We start from the raw sequence: 23,371 nt of genomic DNA on the forward strand, positions 1-23,371 counted from the left end.
AAGCATGTTTTTAAGAAAACAACAACATTAACATGGGGAAAATGCTCACATTCATGTGGTAGTGAATGAAAAATTAGAAACGAAACTCTGAGTGTTTTGTATACATGAAAAGAGAATACCGATCCAACAGTCTCTTATCCCTAATTCTGAATCCAAAAGGTTTCAAAAATAGAAAGGGCTTTTTGGTCATTTCTTTGGTAGAAAAATTTGATCTGAACTAATGTGAGGCTCTATTTTATTTGACTTGATGGGAATATGCATCTTTTTTTTGCTCAAGGAATATTTAATGGGTTTATGGAGTGCTGCTCCAGACTCTGATGGGGTATTCTGTGATAAAAAGTAGTGCCATGGTAATGCTCTCTATGATCCAAACAATTCTGAATTCTGAATTACAGCTGGCCCAGAAGTTTCAGTTAAGGGATGGACCTATACAACAAAATATCACTAATGATTTATCAGTGTCAAGGTTAGAGTTGATCTTTATGCCTCTTCATATTTTCCAAGCATTTTACAATAGGCGCTCATTCATTTAGCATCAAAAACCAAAGTAATAGTAGTTTAAAAATAAACATATTTGACCTTCTGGCAATGGGCGAGGACACACCTGATTGGTGGTGTTGCTCTTACATCAGTCAGGGGCAAAGCAGTTGTATAGTCCTTAGTTCGTCCTGGCTTGTTGCCTGCGTTGGTGGCCAGAGCTGGTTCATGCCTGGGGCACATTATAAATAAATAAATAAACAAACAAATAAATAAATAAATAAAAGCATATTTGAGGCAATCAGAGAATCATCTCATTTCAGTCAGAATTCTCAAATTTAACATGTGCTTGCTCTGTTGCCCTGTCAGTACAGCCACATGTGTCTTTTAAACCAAGGTGTTCTGATTTGTTGAAAGAAAACATTCATGAGGTGAACTAAAGGAGAAATTGATTTGTCTCCAAGCTGCTCTGGGGCTCAGGACAGCGCCCCGTGAGGGATGCTCACCCGGAGGAAGTACTCAGGGAATAGGGCTGCCACTGGGGTTGAGCACAGGCATTAATACCATGGGCTGTTTTATCATGTTCTGTTTCTGTGGATGGGTCAGGAAGCACATAGCCAGAGGCACAGTAAGTCAGCTTAGAGGTCATAACAGCAGGGTGCAAGGAGGAACCAGGGTAGCAGGCGGGGGAACATTAACATGCAAGGTTTACTCTGCTAATGGACAACTCTTCCTCCCCACTCAGGTGGACACTCACTGACCTGCCACAAGGCTGCCCCACAAAGCTTTGGGGTCCATGTCTGAATGGATTGCTGTAGCCTTCTCATCTCTCCCTTCGTCCAGTTCCCTGCATCCTAAGACTCGAAGCCAGCACAGGACCTGGAAAAATTACATGTAAGTTTTGATGAAGGTTTCTTTTCTCAAACCAAACTATGCTAAGAATTTTCCTAGGTGATAATAACAAATAGCCCAAATACACATGAACAACGTTTCTTTAAACAAAGTATCTTGAGAATAAGAATCAAGGAACAGAGCTGGGGTAGATTCTGCATATGGGTGGTTCTTAGACTCGAGCTTGCCCCAGAATCATCCAGAAGGCGTGTTACAGTGCAGCTTGCTGGGCCCTGTGCCCAGAGGTTTTGAGGTCGTGGTGGCCGGGAATTTGTTGTTCAACAAGTGTCCAGGTGATACTGACAGAGCTGGTCCATGGGGACCCCACTGTGAGAATCACTGCTTTAGCTCATGTGACTGAAAGGAGGAATGTTCAAGGTAGAACAGTGTATTAAATATTCAGTATTGCACATCACTCAGTAATATGTTTAGTGAGGCACTTGACTCATCCTTCAGAAGAGAGAATCTGAAGGTGCTCTCATCACCGTCACATTTGAAGTCCGGCCAGGAAATGCCATTATTCTGACAATTTTACTCCAGAGTCAGGAGTACCGGTCATTCATTGCCCTTGGTTTTCAACAGGGGTGACTAACAGCACTATTATTAGGCTGAAATGACAGCAACAGTCCCTTCACAAGTGTGCTCATTGTACTTTTAGATATACTTAATGGGGAAAATTTTGGTTTTCCTGGAGTGGGAAATATATTGCTTCCTTTCAAAGTGAGTCATCGTACTCTGTCTCCCCTAACACACTTAAATGCACCTTGCTTTTACAAAACACATGTGAGAAGGGAGGTACCTCTAAAAAAAACAAGACCACGTCAGCTAGCTCAGGTCTGGTGGGGTTGTGAGTTCTCGGTCCTGACGTGCCTTGAGGATCAGCATTTTGTCATTTCACCTTTGGAATAAGCCAGTCACCTCTCCACTGAGGACAACAATAACTTATTCCATGTTGATAGAAAAAAAGAGAAGAGTTTGGCTTAATAAATACACACTTGGATCTATGTGAGCATTCATGTAAATGTACATATGTGCCTGTGACTATATATGCATTATGTATATTTCTAAGCTTTCATTGTAGGAATTTTAAATGTTTTTTTCCTTTTGTTTCATTGAGATGATGTGAGTGTAAAAATAACATGAGCAATTCTGTCCAGGCAATGTTTGAGAAACTTCTGGGCATTTTAAATCTGTGGATAAGCACTGTGATTGATAGCATTTTTCTTGCATGTGGTAAACGTTATCATTCAAAATATCACTTAGAACTTGCAGTGCTTTTATTATGATTCTCTGCAATTGAGAATAATCACTGTTAATAAAGCAATATCCAAATAGTTGTATATTAATGAAAGTATATCCATTGCATAAAAATTAACAGAGTGAAAAATCCTGGAGATAGATTTAAGTGCATATGTTTAAAATAGAAATCACAAAACCAGGAAAATAAGACAAAAAGTGATATGGAACGAAAGAGCTCTATAAGGAATTAATCCAAAGCTCTCTTCAGGGGGCTGCCCAAAGGGTAACAGGGCCGGCAGTAGGGCTGCCGGAGTTGTGAGTGACGTAATGATCTATTATTATGCTACCCTCGCAAAGTAGAACGTCTCTGTCAAGCACTAGTTGACAGAGAACGTCTCTGTCAAGCACATTAGTTGTTCTGCACAGCATTCTCGGAAAGAAGGTTTTGCATTTATAAAGCATCTTCGCCATGGAGGGAAAGAAGTGGGGTGGATCTGGTACTCGTTAAACCCCCTCCTCCTTTATCATCTGCGAGTGTCCACATTTGCACATCAGGTGCTCCCGTAGGATGACCTGTGATGTCACTTTCACAACTACAGGCCAGGGAAGGAAGAAAGCCTCTGTGATGCCTCAGGTAATCAGGGCTTCAGGCTCCGGCAGGACCTGGCTCACCCACCCCCTCAGGTGAAGCACTGAAGTCTCCTGGTGCTTAGAGCAACTCTATAAAATGGCGTGCATGTGTGGGGCTAGGGGTCTACAGGAACCACATGTGCTTCCCCCCCAGCTTTGCTGTAAACCTAAAACTGCACTAAAACCAAGTTTATTAATAAAAAAGTAACTGAATACCAAATAGCATGACAGTTCCTCAAAAAAGTAAAACCTAGAGTTACCACATGATCCAGCAACTTCACTTCCAGCTATTACCTAAAAGAAGTGAAAACTGGTATTTAAAGGTGTTTGTACACCCATGATCCTAGCAGCATTGTCCGTAATAGTCAGTAGTTAGAAGCAGCCCACCTGCCTAGCAACAGATGAAAGGATAAAGAAAACATGGCATGTGCATACTATGGAATATTATCAACCTTCAGAAGATGGAATTCTGATACGGGTTACAGAATGAATGAACCTTGAAGATACTAAGGGAAATAAACCAGACAGAAGGACAAATACCGTATGACTCCACTTATATGAGGTACCTAGAATAGTCGGATTCATAGTCTGAAAGGAGCATGGTGGTTGCTAGGGCCTAGGAATCGAGAGGAACAGGAAGTTAGTGTTCAGTGGGCGCAGCGTTTCACTCTGGGAAGATGAAAAACTTCTGGAGAAGGATGGTGGTGATGGTTGTGCAACAGCGTGAATGTACTTAATGCCACTGGGCTGTACTCTTAAAAATGGCTAAACTGGTAAATGTTGTGTTATGTATATTTTAACACAATAAAAAAGCCTGAATACCAGAGCTCCCCTTCCTTCCAAGAACGCTGTGCGGAGTACAGCCAGTGCTTGACTGTGAGGGTGGTGTAAGAATGGGCGGCCATGTCCCTCACACCTCCCTCAGCCCCCCTGCTGTCCTGGGCGTGCTTCTGGGCCAGGGTGAAGGGTCTGCAGCATGTTCTACTTCAGCCTCAGGAATGGGTTTCCTGTCGGCGCAAGGGTGCATTTTCCAGAAACTACCTGGGGACATGCCGCAAACAACTGTAATCTCTGCCAATACACCCTTTACCCGTGTAGGAGAGCCACTTCACCATGACGGAGGCACAGGGCACCCCCTGTGCTCCCGCAGTGGGGCTGCGCCCGTGCATCAGCACCCTGTGCCGCTCAGCAAGTCCGCGTGCAGGGCCCCGGGGCGCGCGGGGTGCGGGGCCGTGTGCGGAGCTGTGGCACAGACCTGGTCTTCATCAGTGGAGGCGGATGGGGAGGGGGGAGCCAGATTGGAGCCTAACAGAAAATGAAAACTTTGAGAGAGAATTAATAGCACATAGCTCTCCTCTACCAGAGCCTCAAATGATAATTCTTCAAATGAAGTATAATTTATCCACCTATCACTAGATCTCAGGAGTATTGGGTATTCCTGTGTTCACAGATTGCAGAACAATTTAGTGAGTGACCTGCAGTCCTGTGAGGAATATGCAGTATTGGACCCTTTAGTGTAGCCCATTCAGTCTTTAGATTTGGAGATTTTTCTTTTTTTTCTGTGTTTCCAGAAAGCTGGCCTTGGAGAACAGTCATGGGATTTGGTAGCTGAGGTTTCTCTTCAGGCTCCCTTAGCGCCTTTCAGGCCCTGCCTCTGGGTCTGACCAGGGCTGTCATTTGTGAAGAGCACTGCTTACATGTCTGTAGTTTCAAAGAGCTCAGAAACCTGTCCTAAAGTCTCTCACTTTCTCCTTAAGACATGAAGATTTTTTACATGCATGTGTGTATCTCCTATATACGCACACATACATGTGTACAGATATGTGTGTATTTGGCTTAAAGAACAGGTATATCTAAAATAGAGGTAAAGTTAGTCATCAAAGTTAGAATTATATATATGATATATTTATAAATACATCTTATATATTATATAAATATAAGCTATATATCATACATAATATATTATTTATATATTAATATAAATTGTGTACATTTTGTATAATTATATATAATATTTATATATTATATATCATGTATTTATTATATATTTCATGTTATGTTTCAAATAGTATCTTTCATAAATATATTATATATTTATGTGTAATATTATTTATATGAGATTGTTTATATAAGTGATATAAATTATATATTATATAATATATATATTAGTCCCCTCATTCCCACTCCAGATTTGCCAAACCTGCTTAGAAATAAACTCTGCATATTCTTCACTTAGGTGTTGGAGAACAGGGCAAAGCATTGAAGGTTTTGAAGTCAGTTGCCATAAGTAGCTGCTAAGATATCATAAAAACTGAAACTAAAGGTTTTTATAGAAAAGAAAATCCAAGTCAGCAAGTCTCAGAGGGAGGAAAGTAAATGCTTGCTTCTCCTTGACATCCACATGTGCCCTACACTTGAGTTGAAATGACATGGACATAGAAGCTAATCAAAATTCATTCAGCCCATGACTTTGGATAGACACACTGACACCTGTTTCTGCTAGTGAAGACCAGCAGTCACCCAGAGAGATGATATGAGGTGGAGAATACCAACAAAGACAGACCCTTGGGGGCTCTCCTTAAGGCTCTCATCTTTCCTAGGAATCGGATGTGCTGGTTCCAGGCACTGAATTCATGTTTAGTGATGGCTGAGTACCTGGAACCCCACTAACCAGAACCCTGAATTAACTACCCTTCCTACTTCCCACCCCACCCCCGCTCTACCCCCTCCCACACACCCCACCCTACCCCACACATCCCACTTCCCTTTTTCAGAGATAAAGATTCAGAAAACAAGATAGTTTTGGTTTAGTAAAGGTAGAGAATAACTGTACCCTGGAGGGTAGTTGTAGAATGGTTAAAAGTTTTATAATTGGGAAAAGAAACTGCTTTGGGAAGATTTTCAACATGGAAGCACTTCCCAGCTGTCTGTCAATGAACCAGAAAATTGAAACAAACAAACAAACAAAAATCTTCTTGTCCTCAAATATCTAGTTCACTGAGGTTTTATTGCACCCCTTTTCGTGCTTTAATAATAATCTTAAGAATGTTGACTTAGGATGGAAAAATACACCATTCATTTTTATTATTCTTGAGAAACTGTCCATGTTTTGACTTTTACCACCTTTAAATTTCAGAAATCCTTTTAATGTTTATAATGTTTATTGAGTTTGGAGGCCCTTGAAAAGTTGTGATCTTAAGAGTGGTATATAGAATAATTTCATGAACATGTGTAAGTGGCCCCCACCATCACTGGGGAACCACTGGGGTAGTTTCGGAGTCCATGCTGTCGGGCTTGTTGAGAATATATGAGATATAAGTATTTGTAACATTGTTTCGTGATTATGTCCTGCTCAAGGCACCATCAAAATGAACTTTTATTTTGTGCATATACAGTAATTGTACAAATGGGAATGATATATGGCATGGTAATATACATGAACACATGAAGCAGAGAGTCCCAACAGTGCTCCCTGTGAGTCCCAAATGCACAGCTATGCGCACTGTGAAGCCACGTACCAACCACCGTCAGTTGCTTATGAGCTTACTCCCATAATTTCCAGTCGGTTGTTTTTTTTTAGAAATTATTTGTGTGCTCTTTTCTTGGATACACCTGTCACTAGTAGAGTCACACCTCTCTCTGAGCTGTGATTTAACCCAGGGAGTGACACTGTTCCGGGGAACCTCCTGTGGGACCGAGGGCCCAGGCGGCAGGAGCTTCGCTGCAGCTGCTGACTGCACGGCCGTGGGTCACGATGAGGAAGAGGGTTTCTCCTCTTCTGCTCCCAGACAGTATTTGCAAAGCTCTGCGGTGCACCAGGGTTTTAGAGTCCTTCTAGTGCTTAACTAGGAGATGTAATCTATTGTTTCTAGCAGATTGTTGTTGTATCTCATGTCTGATTTGTCACTAAGGCAGATTATTAAACTGAGTCCCGTATGTTAAGTGCCCTTAGTTACTAAAAAGAGCAGAACCAGAGAATAATTAGTTCCTTTTATCAAGACAGAAGTACTTTTATTTTGCTGATTGTAAAAGCAATGTTTGTTATACATAAGTTATAAAAGAATACAATAGAATAAAAAGGAAAATAGATTACCAATATTCCAGCTATGCAGATACAGTCTACTTGTTAACTGATTATTCTGTGTATTGTTACAGACTTTTTCTTAATTAATCAACTTAATTCCAAATTTAGAAGCAGTACAGTAAGTCCTTACTTAATGTCCTCCAGAGGGTCTGTGACTTACAGCAAGACTTTGTATAACAAAACCAATTTTACTACAGGCTAATTGACATAAACGAGTTAAGTTCTTATAGCATCTCGTCAATGTCGTAAGGGAAGGACACTGAACCAAATGACGTTATTTAAGGACCTGCTGTCCTCAGGACAGATTATATCCCACAAGTTAGTGGAGTTTAGGAATGATGACTTTAGACATCATTTTCTAGGACAATAATCTTCTAGTTGCTTTTTCTCTCTCTTCAGATTACATTAAACAACTCTTGTCAGAACAGATACCTATGTGGATTCACCAGTATATGTTGATCAACTGGAAATTGCTATTAACTACTTCTTTCCATTTCTACATTCTATCACTGAAGGTGATTATTAAGTAGACCTATAAGATCCTAGTGGGCCTCTGGAATCATAAATGAAGATTCAATTATGTACAAGATGGTTTTAGTGTCAGGTCAACTGATAGTGTTCCAGTTACTTAAAATTTTGTAATCAATATACTATAAGGCAATTTGGAAGAAATGCAAAAGGTTGATTAGCCAGATTCCCCCATTCCCCATCCATAATCTAAACAGTGTGGATTCCAATAAAATTCCAATTTTATACCTAATGGTAACAAAACATGATTCAAATCTATCCCTTCACGTACATGAACCAGAGAGTTTTCCTTCCACTTCGCATCCTTCATCCCCCTTCAAAAAAGGGTCTCCTCTGATTCCTGGTGTCCCTTGGGTTGCACTGGTACCTCTGTGCTTTTCTTTGAAGAGTGCTGGGACTTTGGATCAGGATGAGTCCTAACACTTAGCCAAGGTTCGGAAGGGCTTTGTGCACCGAAAGAAAACCCAGATGGGGTATAGAGTAAGCAGCTGCTAGAAGAGATATTGTTTTAAAAATTACTTGTATCTGGCAGGTTCTTTGAAAGCAGGTTCTCTAGGTTCCTCTCTCTGCATCCCTTCACATCCTCTGTGTCCTTGTATGTAGTAGGCACTCGGTTTGTACTGACCTGAATCAATGCTTCTGTGTCCCTTGAGTGACAAAAGAACAAATATGTTCAATTCAGATAACTGCGTTTTGCCTTTTCTACAGCAGTCCGTGGGCACTTTGATACATATCTGCGACTGTGTTGGATGCCCAGGTATAGGGAAGTGGAATGCAGTGCTTTGATCCTATGGAGCAGGAGGTGCTAATATGGATAATGAGAATTTGGTTCTCTGTCTTCAGTTTCGATCTGACCTCCTTGCTTCACTGAGTCACGGTGCTCGCTCTTTGGTGTTAGCCATGTCATTTAAGTCTGAGACTGTCCCTTGGACTGTTTATGACATGGTATCTGAATTTCCCATTACATTAACAACCAGCATTTGTCGTAAGATTTCAGGAACACCCTCAAAGTTAGTTGGTTTGTAGTTGACATTGAAATTAACTTTCTCTAACCTAAGCCAGTGAAAACTAAAATGCTCCTCACCACATAAAAGTTTTGCTTTCGCTGTGTTCAGACCCCTCCCACCTCGTCATAGCACAGTCATTTGGAGTCTAGTTTGGGGGCGGTGTGGTTGTATCTCAGTGGTGTATGACCCACTTTTTCATGACACTTAATTACCCTTGTTGTTACAACACCAGTCAGAAGTTCTGACGACAGTGGACTAGACCCTGAAAAAGGTGTTCTGACACAGCTCGTCAGCGCTGCTCTAGAACTCTGCGTTGTCGGAAGGTGTCAGCTCTCCTGGGTGTGTGTTAACTACCAGAGGATGACAGGACACTTCCTCTAGTCTCTGGATAATGAGCAAGCGCACAGGTAAAGATGCTGTTCTCAGGGCCGACTCCTTTTGTGTCTTCATTGTCTTATTGAGCTGACTTCTAACTCTTCATCACTCCCTGCAGATGTTTGCTGTTTTGCAAAGGGGGCTCAGAGGAACAGCCTTTTCATTGGTACCCTGGGACCTTAATAACTTAAATTTTCAGTAGAAGTCTAAAGAGACTTTTCTTCTCTGTGCCCCTAGAAAATCTCTTCATCCTTTTTTTCCCTTATTTGCTGTCAAGGTGCTTATCTCTCAATGTCAGCTTCTGTGTTGGCAGCGACAGCCATGTGCAAGGTAATGCTGGGAGAGTTGCAGAGGGTGGGGGGTGGGGGTGACTGGACAGAGCAGAGCGAAATGCACAGAAGGGCAGGGCGGCGATGGCAAGGGGGCTCTGTGCCCCGGGGAGCAGGGTACCGCAGGCTTAGGACGGGGTGCCGACCTAGTGTTGGCAAAATCGTCCCTGGCAGCCTGCTCCGTTTCAGATACATTTGCTTCTGATGCCACTGTGTGTGTTGATTTGCGGAACTTTTTAAGCACAATCATTGCTTCCAAACAAAATGTTGTAGGTATCCTCTCCCTGAATTGACAGAAACCTTTTGGGGTGCATGTCTTTGCTGAGAGTTGTTGACATGTGGCCCGCAGCGGGGTGGTGCAGGTGCCTGGCAGCTCCTGCCGTCTGTGCGCTGAGTGGCACACCGATGCGGAGTCTTTGAAAATGCCCATAGATAAGTCAGCGCTGTTTTCCCTGAAAGTCCTGATACAGAAAAAGAATGAAAGTACTAACACTAACTGGAAAAAATGTCACACATTTTAGCCACTTTGCATCCCTTGTTAGGACAAAGCCTGGGTTGGGTTTTTTACATTTGTGAACTTGTGCGGTAGGTGGAGCAGTGTGGGTGGCCCAGAAAAAGTAGCGGTTAGAATAAGATTTTCCGTTTATTGCCCTTTGTGCATGGCTAAAAATAAGATTCATACAAATCAGAATATGTAGTGCAAGCACAATCACTCTGTTAATTCTGATGACTGGCCTGCCCACATCTTTGCATCTGTCTGGTAAGTGGTACATTGGGAAAGAAATGTGTGTCTGTCTAAATAGCAAAAGGCAGCCAGGTTTTTGCGCTGTTTGTCTACATGTGATAGTTTATCAGCAGTTTCCCCTCCTGAAGGAAGAAAGGCACAACTCATGCATAAACAAATTGTGTTGATGGAAGGTTGAAAAAAAAAAGTGATAGAATCCTTGAATCTTTTTTTTTCTAAAGCAATTGCCTTGTTTGAAATGCTGTTTTATAACATCCATCTTCTGGGCTCATTGTTAGAAAGTTGCTTGTTGTTGACTCAGAATAGCACGGGAAGGATTTGTTACTGCTGTTGCTGAGAGATTGGAAAACTCTTTTGCTTCCAGAGGACTGGAGCAGTAGGCTGTGGGGTGAGGGGGTGTGGACAAGAATGAGCGCGTACCCTCCATGGACACAGATGTCGGGGGGGGGGGCAGTTAACCAAGTAAAAACTCCCTTTCATCTGACTGCTGAGTCTACTGCAACCACAGTAAGTGACAGCATGTCAGTTTGTGGCTAAAAGAAACACCAGGGAGAGACGGCGTCAGCACTCACAGGGGAATGTGCACCTTCGTGATCCTGGTGCTGGTGCTGTCCCACTCCACTGGCGGAATGGCGATGGCATTTCCAAAGAGTACGAAGGGCTGCAAGTGCTCTGAGCCTTTCAGTTTAATGAAATTTGTAAAATAAGATGAGTCAAGAGGGCAATCATTCCAGAAACCTCTGGAATTGAAAACTGCAAATCACATCTCTCTCCAGCCTCGCCCTCTGTGGTAGACAGTGAGGCATGGTGGTTAAGGGGAAATGAGAGCCTTGGGAGGGAGGAGGAGGACTCAGGATCCACACTTAGCTCAGCTACTACCTGTGGACCTTGTCTGCTTACTTCACCTCTCCTCTCCTAAGCCTGGATGTCTTTATTCAAAAACAGCAACAGGGGGTAGTACCTACGTCATAGGATGGTTGTGAAGACCAAATGAAATAACATAGATGAACCATAGAGGTAGCGCTCAATAAATGATGGTGGTGATATTCTCGTTCCTGCTCATGCATCATAAGAACATGGCGGGGAATTTCAGGGCATCTGGGGGTTCCATCCCCTCTGTGCTTGGAGTACAGATTTTGTAATTAAGGAATTAAGTGGACACAGGATCAGCCTCTTGCTCACTATTTCTCAGTCAAAAGGCTAAAGGCCATTTACAGAGTAGCTGGGTTTTTCATTCATTACTGATGCTATCTGGGGGTTCATTTTTTAAGTCTGCTATTAAATCAGTGTAAACCTCTCTTTTCTTTTAAGATCAGTACTATGTTGAGCATATTCAGTTTTTACCTTTTCACTAAGTTTTTTGTTTAAACATGGGTATTTCAGGTCTAACATCTGTGTATGTTAACTGTGGTATCTGGTGATGTGCATTATGAAAGAGAAAGCACTAATGTTGTAATCAAGTAAGGTTTTAAATATTTCAGGTGGGAATGGGTAAAGCTTCAAGAGCAATTAGCTTCTGTGGTAGTGTAATTCCTTATGGAAAATATTGCATCTGTTATCATTCTGGTTACTGATCAATCCAGGTGCTGACCAGCAGAAAACAATTATTGCTTCATTTACTTTTTATTATTTCTGCAAATTATTACATGCCCTTTTAGAAGTCTTTTTCTGCCTGCCAAAACTTTCCATTGAAAAGCAGATTCGGTGTGTGTTTCATAATATGGTCATAGTTGCTGACATCACTTAACTTTTTTGGTTAACCTTTAGAATTAGGTACTAACAGTTCAGATCACACTCTTCTCTCAGCCTCCTCCATGACCTTCCTGGATGCAGTTTCTTCATTTATCAAATTAAAAAAGAAATTATGACTGTACCTTGACTTCGCCTCACCTGGGATCTGACAAGAAGTGATAAATTAGACCAATAAGCCAAGGAATTAAGACATGGTACAGCTATGAAACTGATGGCTTGGTTTTATCAATTGATATATTCTGCTAGGTGTTTTTTTAACTTCTCTCCAATTTTTTTATAATCTGTCCTGCAATCCCAGTCACAGATACAACTTGTAATTTGTGTATTGACATCATCATCAAATTTCCTGGGTTTTTAACATTAGGACCCATCAGCTTGGTGGAGATGTTTCTCAGGTCAGCTCTGCCAATAAGATCTGCCTTTTATTTGAATGGTACTCAGGTTCCCTCAGTGTATCCAAACAAGGCTGATTTTTTCTTTTTCTTTTTCTGTTGAGGGAAATGGGGGAATGCTTTTCACTGGAGCAGATCATTCTGGGCGGCTCACAGCTCCCGGCATCACCACGCAGCTCCCGGCCCCTCTGTGAACACACACACTCGCTGCCCACTGTCTCTCCCTGCCTCATTGTGCTTTGCCACAAACTGAAGTTTCTGTAGCAGTCAGAGGCGAAAGAAGGTGATAAATTAGACTGGCTGTGATTTCCTCCCACAGCTTCCTAAGGATGGACAGAGATTCTGAAACTCACTGCATTGATGCGCCGTGTGCTTCTTGCTATGTAACAGTCCGTTTTAACCTACCCTTCATGTGCAATTGGAGGGTACTGCTGGGCCAGCCTCATTATTCCTTTGGTTGAATAATGTAAAGCATTTGCAATGGAGATGTACTCTAATGATGTAAGTGCCTGTCCGTATTGCTGGCTTAATGCTCTCAGTCATGGAATGCTTTAGAGTTTATTGCTAATGGATGAGTCCTCGGGAAAATCGAAATTTTCAATAAGATTGACATTTGGAGTGAGGAATATAAATCTAATGAGAGCATTTCAACCCAGGTCTGTAATTAGGGCTGAATGGAGTAAATTTGTGCGCGCACCACAGAAGGGCACAGCGGAAGGTGAAATCGCACGCGCTGCTGTGAATGAGGGATGAAGGCCGATGTATCAGTGTCGGGCCCCGACACGGTGGAGTATAAATGATACTGTCACCAAGTGCTGCGCAGGGTACCGAGGGAATCCCACTCCAGTAAATTACATTACTTAGACAGACCTGAAGGCATTGTGTCGGAATGAGAGGAGGAAAGAGAAGGCTGTCAGCACCAGGCAGAAGATATTACAGCGCAACTGACTGCAAGGGTGGAAGCCAGTGGTTTCCATTACACCTGGCTATTCCGCATCGTTCTTTGTTAATTCATTTTCAGAGGTTACAAATGTGTACGTGGGAAAGCACATCATGTCCACTTGGGGTGTAGGTTATGGTTGAGCACAGGGAATAAATGTAAGTTGGTTTGTATAAACTGGTTGGTATTGGATTCTCACTCGTGACTTGTGGCTGGGTGATATTTGATGTTCAACTTGAGCTTGCCCCTCTTTCCTTTTCTTTCTGTGAGGACCCAGCCTACATGGATAGGATGTGATCATCATCCCCGGTGTAACACTGTTTCTTTCCAATCCCTGCCCTAATAAGAACATTCCTTTCTTTAATCCTCCCCAGACACTTGTTTCCGCTCCTCACCTTCCATTTCCTAAGTGGTACCAGTGCGTGACATTTTATTTTGTGAAAGAACTCAAAGTAAACAGCAGTCGATTCCTAGACTGTAATTTGAGGAGAAAAAAACTACTTGTTTTCACTTCTTTTTTCTCTTATCCCCACATTGAAGTGAGGCTGCCTTTTCAGTTGCTGTGTTTCACCATCTCTGAGACAGCATTAGGAAAAGAAAATCAGAGTATCGATTGCACTCCTGCCATCTAGCTCGCTGAAGGTGTTTGTCCCCTGTGTCCAGTTTGACGGCCAAAGCCAGTTCTTAAAAAAGCCAATACCAAGTACCCTGAAATTAGTCATGGTCACTTCTTAACTAGGAAGTAAACGTCCTCTCCTGAATGAATGGAGATTTGAAACAACATCCATCCTGATGGATGGATCACCTTTCTCACGTATGTGTTACACTTTGTCCTCCGTGAAATAGACCTGAGAAGCATCTCTGATCATCTGTTAGCAGGGAGAACACAGGAATCTGCAAAAAGTTTCGTCAGGGGCCCCGATAGCAGGCATAGAGCAGCCGTCTGGAAGAGAGGACACAGGTAGATAGCAGAGACCATGATAACTTGGAAGTGACTTTAATTCCCTCCAAAACAATGCTCTGTTCATATCAGGGCATCATAACTTAGTCTTTATTTTATAGCCATAGTTACAGTCTTATTTTATTCATCCAAGCATGAAGCTTAGTAAAACCAAGATACTTGGGAAAGCAGTCGTGAGGGAAGACAGGAAAACCTTGATCAGCAAAGAGATGGTTGATATTTCTGGTTTATGTAAGGTACCATCACCTTTAAATTGTTGTTAGCTGACGATGTTAGAATAATAAGGAGACACAAAATGCGTGGTGCTAAATGTCTTAGTGCCGTGTGCCATCCTTAGCATAGGAAGATTGTGTTTATAGAGTTTGCTTTATTTAGTTACGCAAAAAGTCTGGGACTCTGAGCTTTGTGGCAAATGAGTGTCTCTCCCTGAATAAAGTCACCAGAATTTTTCCCTTTTTGATTACGTTCATTTTGATGGCAGTATATGCCTTATATCGTCTATTTTCTTTTCATCCATGACATCGGTTGGGAAACCACGTGGGTTCTGTTGCTTCCCACAATAGAGTACACGCCACACATTTCTCTGACCTGGCTTCTTGATGCAGCATGCTGACGAACTAGGACTTGGAGGTTTTCTGACTTGATTCCTGAGGGAAGGAACTTACAGCAGGTAAAATGGAGATGGTTTGGATGTTCCTCCACTCTGTAGAGGGTCCTTTGTTCCTGCCTACATTCTCGTGTCGGACTTAACATTAAAATTGGAAAGGGAGACAGGGGAGCTCCTTAGGAGAAATGGGCCTGTGGAGAATTGTGATTGCTCATTCAGAAGCTATTCTTAGTTCTGAGAAATATAATGAACTTGAGCTTTGAGTCCTGCCCGATCTCCCATTAATGATTCCACCATCACCACCACCTCTCTGCCTGATTATGTTTTCCCCAACGACTGCTGTGTCCTTCCCTTCCTACTTCTGCATGGAGCATCTTCCAAACCAAACACACTTTGGAAGGGACCGGCCCTGTTGCCTAGCAGCCCCACCTCTTTGAAAGAAACCCCCCCAACCGGACGAGGCTTCGCTGTCCTGCGCAGGGTTGCTCTTCCACATTACCTTCAAGTCTGCGGGACAGAAGAAACTTTTCTGCACACCTTGATTTACTCGTCAGAGTCAGCCCGTTAACACGAGCACTTCACTGACATTGTCACTGTGGTGTTTCCAGCTGACAACGGCAGCCCCACGCTGCCATGTTCCCCGAGGCCCCGGTGCTGCAGAAAAAGGGACTTTTGTTCTGGCTTGATGGGGGGAAAGTGCAAACAACAACATGAGCTCTAGCACCAGAGAGCCTATAAAGACATGTTCAAATGAACAATAAGGTCGTTTGTTCACATATGACATAAGGATGTAAGAATTTAAACAATAAGACCTCTTGTGAAACGTGGCAAAATGTGCCCCGCAAACATCGTGAAGCTCTCTGTCTCGTGGAAGGCAGTTTTCACAGGGGTTTCAAAAACCCATCAACGTGTAAACCAGCCTTTGAAAAAAGAAAAGAAAATCACTTGTCTCACATTAACGTTAAAGCAATTTCTGTTCTAAGGAAAGCTAAAATGCATTCATTATATAGTGTACAGCACTATAATTTATTTAAAAAAAAAACAACAGTACTCTGTCAAGAAGTGCCGTGCCTCTTCCCTCCTCACCTGAAATGGGGAATTCATTGTTTTGTCAAGACCCTTCTTCATTTGAATAGTATTTATTTCTTCAAACTGGAAAAAAATCCTTTCAATCACTTAGATTTAAGATGAAGTTTTAAAGTGTGATGATAATTCTGTAAATGCTCAGACATTGGTGGAGCATAGGGAGGGAATAATCTGCTTTGAAGGGAAATTTTAATTGAATCTAATGCTTTATGTTGAACCCTACCCTTTTCTGCTTTGAGCCTTTAAGAAAGGCATGGTGTATTTGCAAACCCCAGCAGGGCTACGGCAGAAGAACGCAGAGAATTTCTTGTCAGCTTGGACCAGGATTGCTGACAACGCCCCCCAAATTGTTCCTATTTCAGTGATTTTGGTGTTTAAAACGTGACCTTCCAGGAAAAGTAGGGTGAGGAAAACCATGATTTAACTGGCCAAAGGCACTTCATTGAACTGACTTTCTATTAAACTCTAAAGATTTTAAAGTAGTTGCTGATGGGTATACATACAGCATTCTTGCAGAATCCTCCTAATTGAAGAAATGTTTTATCTCCATCTCTGTTGACAGAAAAGATTGCCTACTGATAATTGCTTTGCTTAAGTGTCTGATAATATGCCAGGAATGAGAGCATTCTGTGTTAGGTCATCTTTAATTATGCATGTGCCACCTGTCAGTTCGAAATCAGCACAAGATCCGATCCTTGAGGTGCCCGTTGCAGGGGGGTGTGGGGTGGAGAGAAGCTGAGGTGCTCTCTTTTAGAAACAACAAAAACAGCTAGTAGTAAACATGGCTTATAACCTGCAGCTTTTTAAAGGAGCCTCATCTTCATTGTTCTTGAGCAGGAATAAGCTACTGGGACATCTGAAAAATGTTTGAAATCTCGCCCAGGCCACCTCAAGCAGAGATAAATTACTGCGAGAGAGGATGGTAGTCCCATCTGTTGCATTTCCTTTTTGCTTCTTCTCATCGTGGTAAATGAGCCAGGGAAAAGCTCAGAAACATTTTTTATAAGCTATGCGAGGACAGGAAATATGTTAATGATGTTAGATTTCATACATTTCAGGGTTTTTTTCAGTAGTTGGTTGGCTTTTTTTAGAAGGATGAATGTGGGTTGGAAATAATGCTTGTTACCCTCTGTCAGCTTTTGGTAGTTTTATTCTCACTTTTCAGGGTTGTTTGGGACTTTCTGGTGGGATGTTTAGGGTTCTTTACTGAAGGTTCTGTTCTCTGTCCTTTGATAGCGTGGATTTGTGCAACAAGGTGTGTCTCTCTGTTCACCTGTCAGAGGTTTAAGGGAAGCCTTGAGTTATTACACACTTTTCCAGAGGAGGGTGTTGATGGACTGAGAGGCTGAAGGCAGAGAAGGGGCAGTGGAAGGAAATTGACACGTGGGTGAGTTATCACGTGGTGAGTGTCTTGGACTCCCTGCAAAGGTGAGGCTCCCAGTCTGCCTGCTGTCCAGCCTGAGAACGCTGCCTCCTCGGTAAGAGTTAGGAACACGAATTTGGAGATCCTGAAATGCCTTTTCAAAGACTGCTGGCTAGAGCCACTGAAGCGAAAAACAGACCAGGCAATAAAGGGGTGAAGACCTCTGACCCCTTGCAGTTCTTCCTAAGCACCTAGCCCAGCCCAGCTCTGGAGAACCCTGGGCTGCCTTCTGATACTTAGGGCACCACCTGCCTTTCTACTCCCATCACACACTCCACTGAGGCAGAGATACAGTCTCCAGAAAGGGGAGCAAGTCCAAAATACTTACAGCAATAATGTTGCCAGTGTGTTTGTCTATTCAATGCTCACTTAATACTTGGAGTATTTGGTGTTATATGAATAACTTTAAACTCCCTGCCGTGGATAATTCTTAAAATAGAAGAACATAGTGTATCCCAGGCCTTGACAGAAAAGAACGTCAGAAAGGGAAGCAAAGCTAGAGAACAACTGAAGAAAGGAATTGAAAAAGAGGCAAAAAGGGGGTGGGGGCATAACTTCCATATTCTCTTATGACAGCTTATCTTTGCAAAATCTTTTCCATGCACCTGGAAAGCTCTTTCGCTGTCTCCAGCTGGTTAACTTACTCTGAGTTAGTCAAGCATCATCTCCTCCAAGAAGCCACCTTTACTCCTTTCAGGCAGAATCAGCTGCCCCTCCTCTCTGATCCTAAAGTGCAGGGCCCCCTCCCTCAAAGCACTTACCATGCCCCATACTGCAAGAGCTTGCTTACTTCTCTTTCTGCCCCACAAAGTGGTTGCTGAAAAAGCTAACATTTAAATTCTGACAGTGGAGTCTCATGCCCAGAGGAGCAGTAATGACTTCATTGGACTCTACGGTACTTAGAGCACGTTAGGAGTATTATAATCAATTTTTGACAGTACATTTGACCAAAGAAATAGATAAACTCGAGTGCTTCACGAGCAGGGATCAGAAATGGAGAGGCTATCAGGGAGCGTCCTAGAACCAAAGCTTGGAGGAAGGCAGGAAAGTTAGCCCTGAGAAGAGAAAAAGAAGTGGAGATAACAACGATATTTAGATATATGAAAGACCATTGTTCTAGAAAAAGCAGAACCAAAAGGTTGAAGTTACAAAGAAAGAGATTTGGGCTCATAACAAAAATTTTCTTGCAGCTAGAGCTAGCTTACCACAGAACCAGTGGTCCCACTTGGTGAAATAGAACCCCCGGTGCTAGAATGAGAATCATTGACTTTCAGGGCCCCCTGAGGGCTGCTGTTACAGACACGGCTGCACGTTGCTTGGAAACACAGACAGGTAACCCCTCCATTAGGGTTAAGGCTCGGAGTCTCCATTCTGTGCAGACTCACAGTCAGGATGACCATGGGATGTCAGCCCCAACCTCTGTGTGGTATCTGGTTGGCTTGGTACTCAGCCCTCACATGCTCACAAGCTGTAGGCTGAAATGGGGGGTGGGGAGGGAAGGGAGGGAGCTGGCGACTTCCTCGGGAGTCAGTACAGTGGACAGGAGTGCTGGATTGTGTCCCTGCTCACATGCATCCCCGCCTCTCTGGCTGTGTGAATATGAGCGGCTCCCTCAAAGCCTTGAAGCCTCCATCTCTTTACATGCAAAGTGGAAATAGTATTGTTCGCTTTACAGTTATCTTGAGGCTTAACCAAGGTAAAGGAGTCCTTGGCGGACAGCACCGAGCTGCCCACGGGTAGGTACTTGTCTGGAGCCCCAGCGGCACCCCTGACGTCCTCTGCCTTCAGTGTTGTCACCAGGACAGAGGACACACTTGCCTTCCTTGCAGGATTGCTGTGAGCTGGATGACTAAGGTGTTACGTATAAAAGCACCCAGCACTGGGCCTGCCACAGAGTAGGTGTTCACAACTGTCAGCCTCAGCTTATCCTCTGGAGCTGGGAGACGAGAAGAAGGGTGTCTGGTCTCACCCACCTCTGCTGCTGAGGCCCTCCAAAGGCTCTCCTTTCGCTGCTGCCGAGCCCTGAGCTGATGCTCGACCCCTCTCCTGTCGCCCTGACATCTCGCCACATCGCCTCCTCCGCCTTTACTCTCTTTTCTTCATCTTCCTCCTCCACTTCCATCTCCTCTAACACTCTTCCTTTTCTCTAGCTCATTTCCTCCTTGGCCTTTTTTGTGCATTCTGGATAGGATTATTCTGATGAGCACAAAGTATAAAATACTATTTTCAGTTGTTGGGGACTTTTTTGGCTTAAAATGAGGTTTTATATAGATTTGGGTGGAAGTGCGGTGAGGTCTTTCTCATTTTCTTCTGAATTTGCTTCAAGTTTTTTCCTTTTTAATGTTAATACTTTCCCATTCTTCCATCCCATGGGCTTTAGTCGTTAGCTTGCCAGACACAGCGGCTGAGCATCTTTATGACGTCGCCAAAGTTAGGAGAATGTCATTCACAGGGAATCCAACCCATACATTAACTCAGACAGAGCAAATTGCTAAATAAAGAGCTCCAATGCCAATTTGCTTCTCTTCTTCCTATCCTCTCCCACTGAAGGGGGGTTGCTGACACAGAAAAAGCAATGGACTGGGGAAGGGAAGTTTCAGTCCTTTACTGAGTCAGAAATTGGAACACTGCCGTCCAGATTCAGACACCTCATCTCTCTCCATCCATCCATCCATCATCCGTCAGATGTTCAGGAAACAGGTCCTTGTCTGAGACCCAGCGTGAAGTCCTGGGCAGACGCTGGGTGAGTGATGGGATCCCTGTGCTCGGCCCCTCTCCCGTCTCCTCTGCTCTCTGCGCAGCTGGCACAGTGGTTCGTTTCATCTGTGTGCCTGTGTTCCCAATAATCCTCACAGGGCCTAGGTCAGTGAACGTGCGTGTGACAGGAAGAGCTGGGAGGTGGGGGGAGGGAAAGAATGAAAGAGGGAAAGCAGTCGGGGGAAGAAAGGAAATCGCACTCTGTATGGTGTCAGGGGTGTGCATTGGTACGCGCTCCATGTGCAGTTGAATGGTTGCAGTGAGAATCCAGGCAAGCAGCGCTGCCTACGAAATCTAGCCGAAGTGTACAGGGCAGGGGTGCTGATTCCCCTCCTCCATGGAGAAGTCAAAATGGAAGCCACACATTGTTCTCGGGGGCATTCCCCAGCACACACATTTTCCTTGCTTTTTCTCACACTGAGTTATGTTGCTTTTTATTTAGCAGAAGAATGCAGTTTTACCCCTCTAGTCATTTCTGACTTTTCAGTCAGAAAAGGAATTCTTTCCTTGCAAGGAAAAAGAAGAGAACAATCTATTTCTTCCCTTCTCTTGCTGGCCCTAGTGATTCTTTGGGGCCCTTGACCGAGTGGGTCAGCCTATGCTGCACAGCAGACACTTGCTTTGCTCACCCCGCACCCCACCCCCAGCCTCGGTGTCTTCGTGGGAGGAGTGGGAGGAGAAATGCCTGCCTCATGTGCCCCCCTGGGTTATGACAGTCACATGAGGAGAGATTTTATACAAACGCACTTGGGAAATGGAGGTGCTGAATACAGAATGCTGACGGACAAATGCTGGCTTCAGGAAGGGTTCTAGAACATAATAGAAAAAGTGATTTTGTTTATGCTCGGAGAGCAAAGTGGATGCAGAAAGATTTCGAGAAACTCTCCCTGCAACAGGAAAGTGACCGCCAGAGTGCCTGTTTCCATGTGTGGTTAGGGTCCTCTTTTGTTGGATTAATTAGGTCAGAGAACCTTCTTTTACTCAGCACCCTCAACAGTACAGTGATTTAGCCACTTACATTATTATACTTATTTATGGACTTGCTAGATTCCCTCATTCTCCACTAGAATAAAAGCTTCATTCATGCAGAACTATTTATTAAATTCTCTGATGCATCCTAGGGCCTAGAGCTACTATAGATACTGGGTCTATAGTAGGTGCTTGATATTTGCTGAATGAATGTGTCAAGTCCTACTAGGCACTCTGAAGCTAGAATGATGAGCACCGTAGAGTCTGAGCCCCAGCAGCCCTGTACTCTAAGAAGGAAGACAAAACGTAAGAAGCCAACAATCATTACAGAGTACAGAAAAACAATGATAAAGAAATGCAAAGAATTTATTTTCTATTATTTAAGTGTTGTTACCAGTTTGAAACAAGAAGTATGAAAACACAATCAGCTTTTGCCACTTGCCTTATCCTTTCGTTTTACTAACCTTGTCTTAAGTCTAATGTTTCCTCGGTGGTGGAGACTCATGAAAAGTTCCAAGACACAATCATGCTGAAGGTTGCATCGAGAATAAAATGCAGCCAGACTTCCAGGTCAAAGACGGGTACCATGTAAGAACAGACATTGCTGGTTTGAAAGTGTTCTTCCCGGCCCGCTTCCTGGCCTAGGAGTTTCCTGTGCAGTTCCTCTTCCTCGGTCTTCCCTCATAGAGGTCGGTGTTCTGTAGCTGCCTGCCAAGTTTCAGCTACCACCTAAGTGCTGAGGACTTGACTGTATCTTGTCTCCAGGTCCGACTTCTGTCCAGTTCCTTACACCAAACTGCCTACTGGAGGTTCCCCTCGGATTTCCTATTCAATGTGGCTGGACTAGATCTTGTGGTTGGACCCTCCCGTTTCCTCTGTCATGAACAATCCCTCCATGTGCACGCATCAGACAAGCCTGTGAGTCCTCCCCACTACCTGCTCTGTGTCCAGGAAGTCTCCAGCCCATCAGTATGCCCTGGAAGCCCTCTGGTCCATGCCCCACTTCCTCAGTCCTGCACCAGCTGACCATCTTATCTCCGGCCTTTTCCTCCTCTTCTCATCTGTTGTCCACGAAGAAGCCAGGGTGGTCTTTCTAAAACACAAGTAGGAACCCACATGTTCTAAACATCTTAACACGGCCCATAGTCTCCTAGGACCTCCTACGAGTCTGGCCCTGCCTTTCTCTGGTTTCATCTCCTGTGCTCCATTTTCATGGCTAAGTTCCCAGGGCTTAGCACTTTGCCTGAGTTCAGTGGGTGTCTACTGAATGCACAAATAAAACCAGAGCTTTAGGGAGGAGGGGCACTTAGGTGGGAAACCTACCAAGGGAGGGCAGAGGTAGGAATCTGTGTGAGGCATTCAAGAGAGACCAGTGTTTCAGAGAGAGATGATTTATGCTAGGGAGTAGGAGCTATAGGTAGACACACAAACACACACACACCTTTCCCTCTGGCCACACCAAACTCCTTGAGGTTTCTCTGTACACCCTGTGGTTTCACAGCTTCACGCCCTTGCTGCCGTCTTGGACCCCCTCCACCTCATCCACCTGGCACATCTGGTGGGCCACCTCCTCTGTGAGGTCACCCCTAACCTAGCCTCCCTCCAGACACTAGACTGTGGGAGATTCCCCAAAGCAGAAATACTTGTGTTCTTCTCTGATGAGCCCCTGTGTGCCACCACTGTGCCCATATCTGATACACACATTTTGTACCATAGTGCATTGGACAAGCTGTATGTCTGTGACCCCTGTCCCCAGACTGGAGAGGGAGCCCTGTCTTAGGCGTATGTGTGGACCCGCCGTTTGAAAGTGCCTGGCACACAGCAAAGAAAGCTGAATAGAAGTCTGGCTGAGAGAATGGGCATTTGTGTTTCATAGTGAACGTCAGTTCTTGCCTTCTCCCAGCCCAGCCTCGCTGTTCACCAGATGCGGTCCGTTCTTTCTCTGCTGTTCCTTGCCCGTCCCTCTCGCCACAGCTCTCGCCACCCTCTGGAATGGGCATGCATGACCTCACGCCTGAGCTTGCATTCGTCTCTGTTGCCTCCACATCGCTCTGTGTGCCGCCCTTGGTTTAATCTGCCTAAACCATCAATTTGATCACCTCATTTGCCTGCTCAGGATTCTTCAGCAGCACCTCGTTGCTCACCCAGTAACGTCCAAACTCTTCACCCTGGCATTCAG

The 23,371-nt window shown here is 43.9% G+C and overlaps 1 protein-coding gene and 1 pseudogene across 6 annotated transcripts in view; both read left to right on the forward strand.

Annotated features, from left to right (window-relative positions):
• BACH2 (BACH transcriptional regulator 2) overlaps positions 1-23,371 on the forward strand; it is a 334,937-nt gene that overhangs the window by 188,146 nt on the left and 123,420 nt on the right. For 5 of the 6 annotated variants that reach the window (XM_037039303.1, XM_037039305.1, XM_037039304.1 and 2 more), the window contains one exon: positions 1,223-1,371. The gene's annotated coding sequence lies outside the window, so the exon portion shown is untranslated. Of the gene's footprint in view, positions 1-1,222; positions 1,372-7,862; positions 9,264-23,371 lie in introns of those variants that run through there. The other variant, XM_037039308.1, reaches the window with a different exon arrangement.
• LOC118982424 (uncharacterized) lies at positions 578-722 on the forward strand (annotated as a pseudogene).

Source organism: Sturnira hondurensis, unplaced genomic scaffold (assembly GCF_014824575.4).
Source record: "Sturnira hondurensis isolate 20B ecotype Veracruz unplaced genomic scaffold, ASM1482457v3 Scaffold0025370, whole genome shotgun sequence".
Taxonomy (NCBI): Eukaryota; Metazoa; Chordata; class Mammalia; order Chiroptera; family Phyllostomidae; genus Sturnira; species Sturnira hondurensis.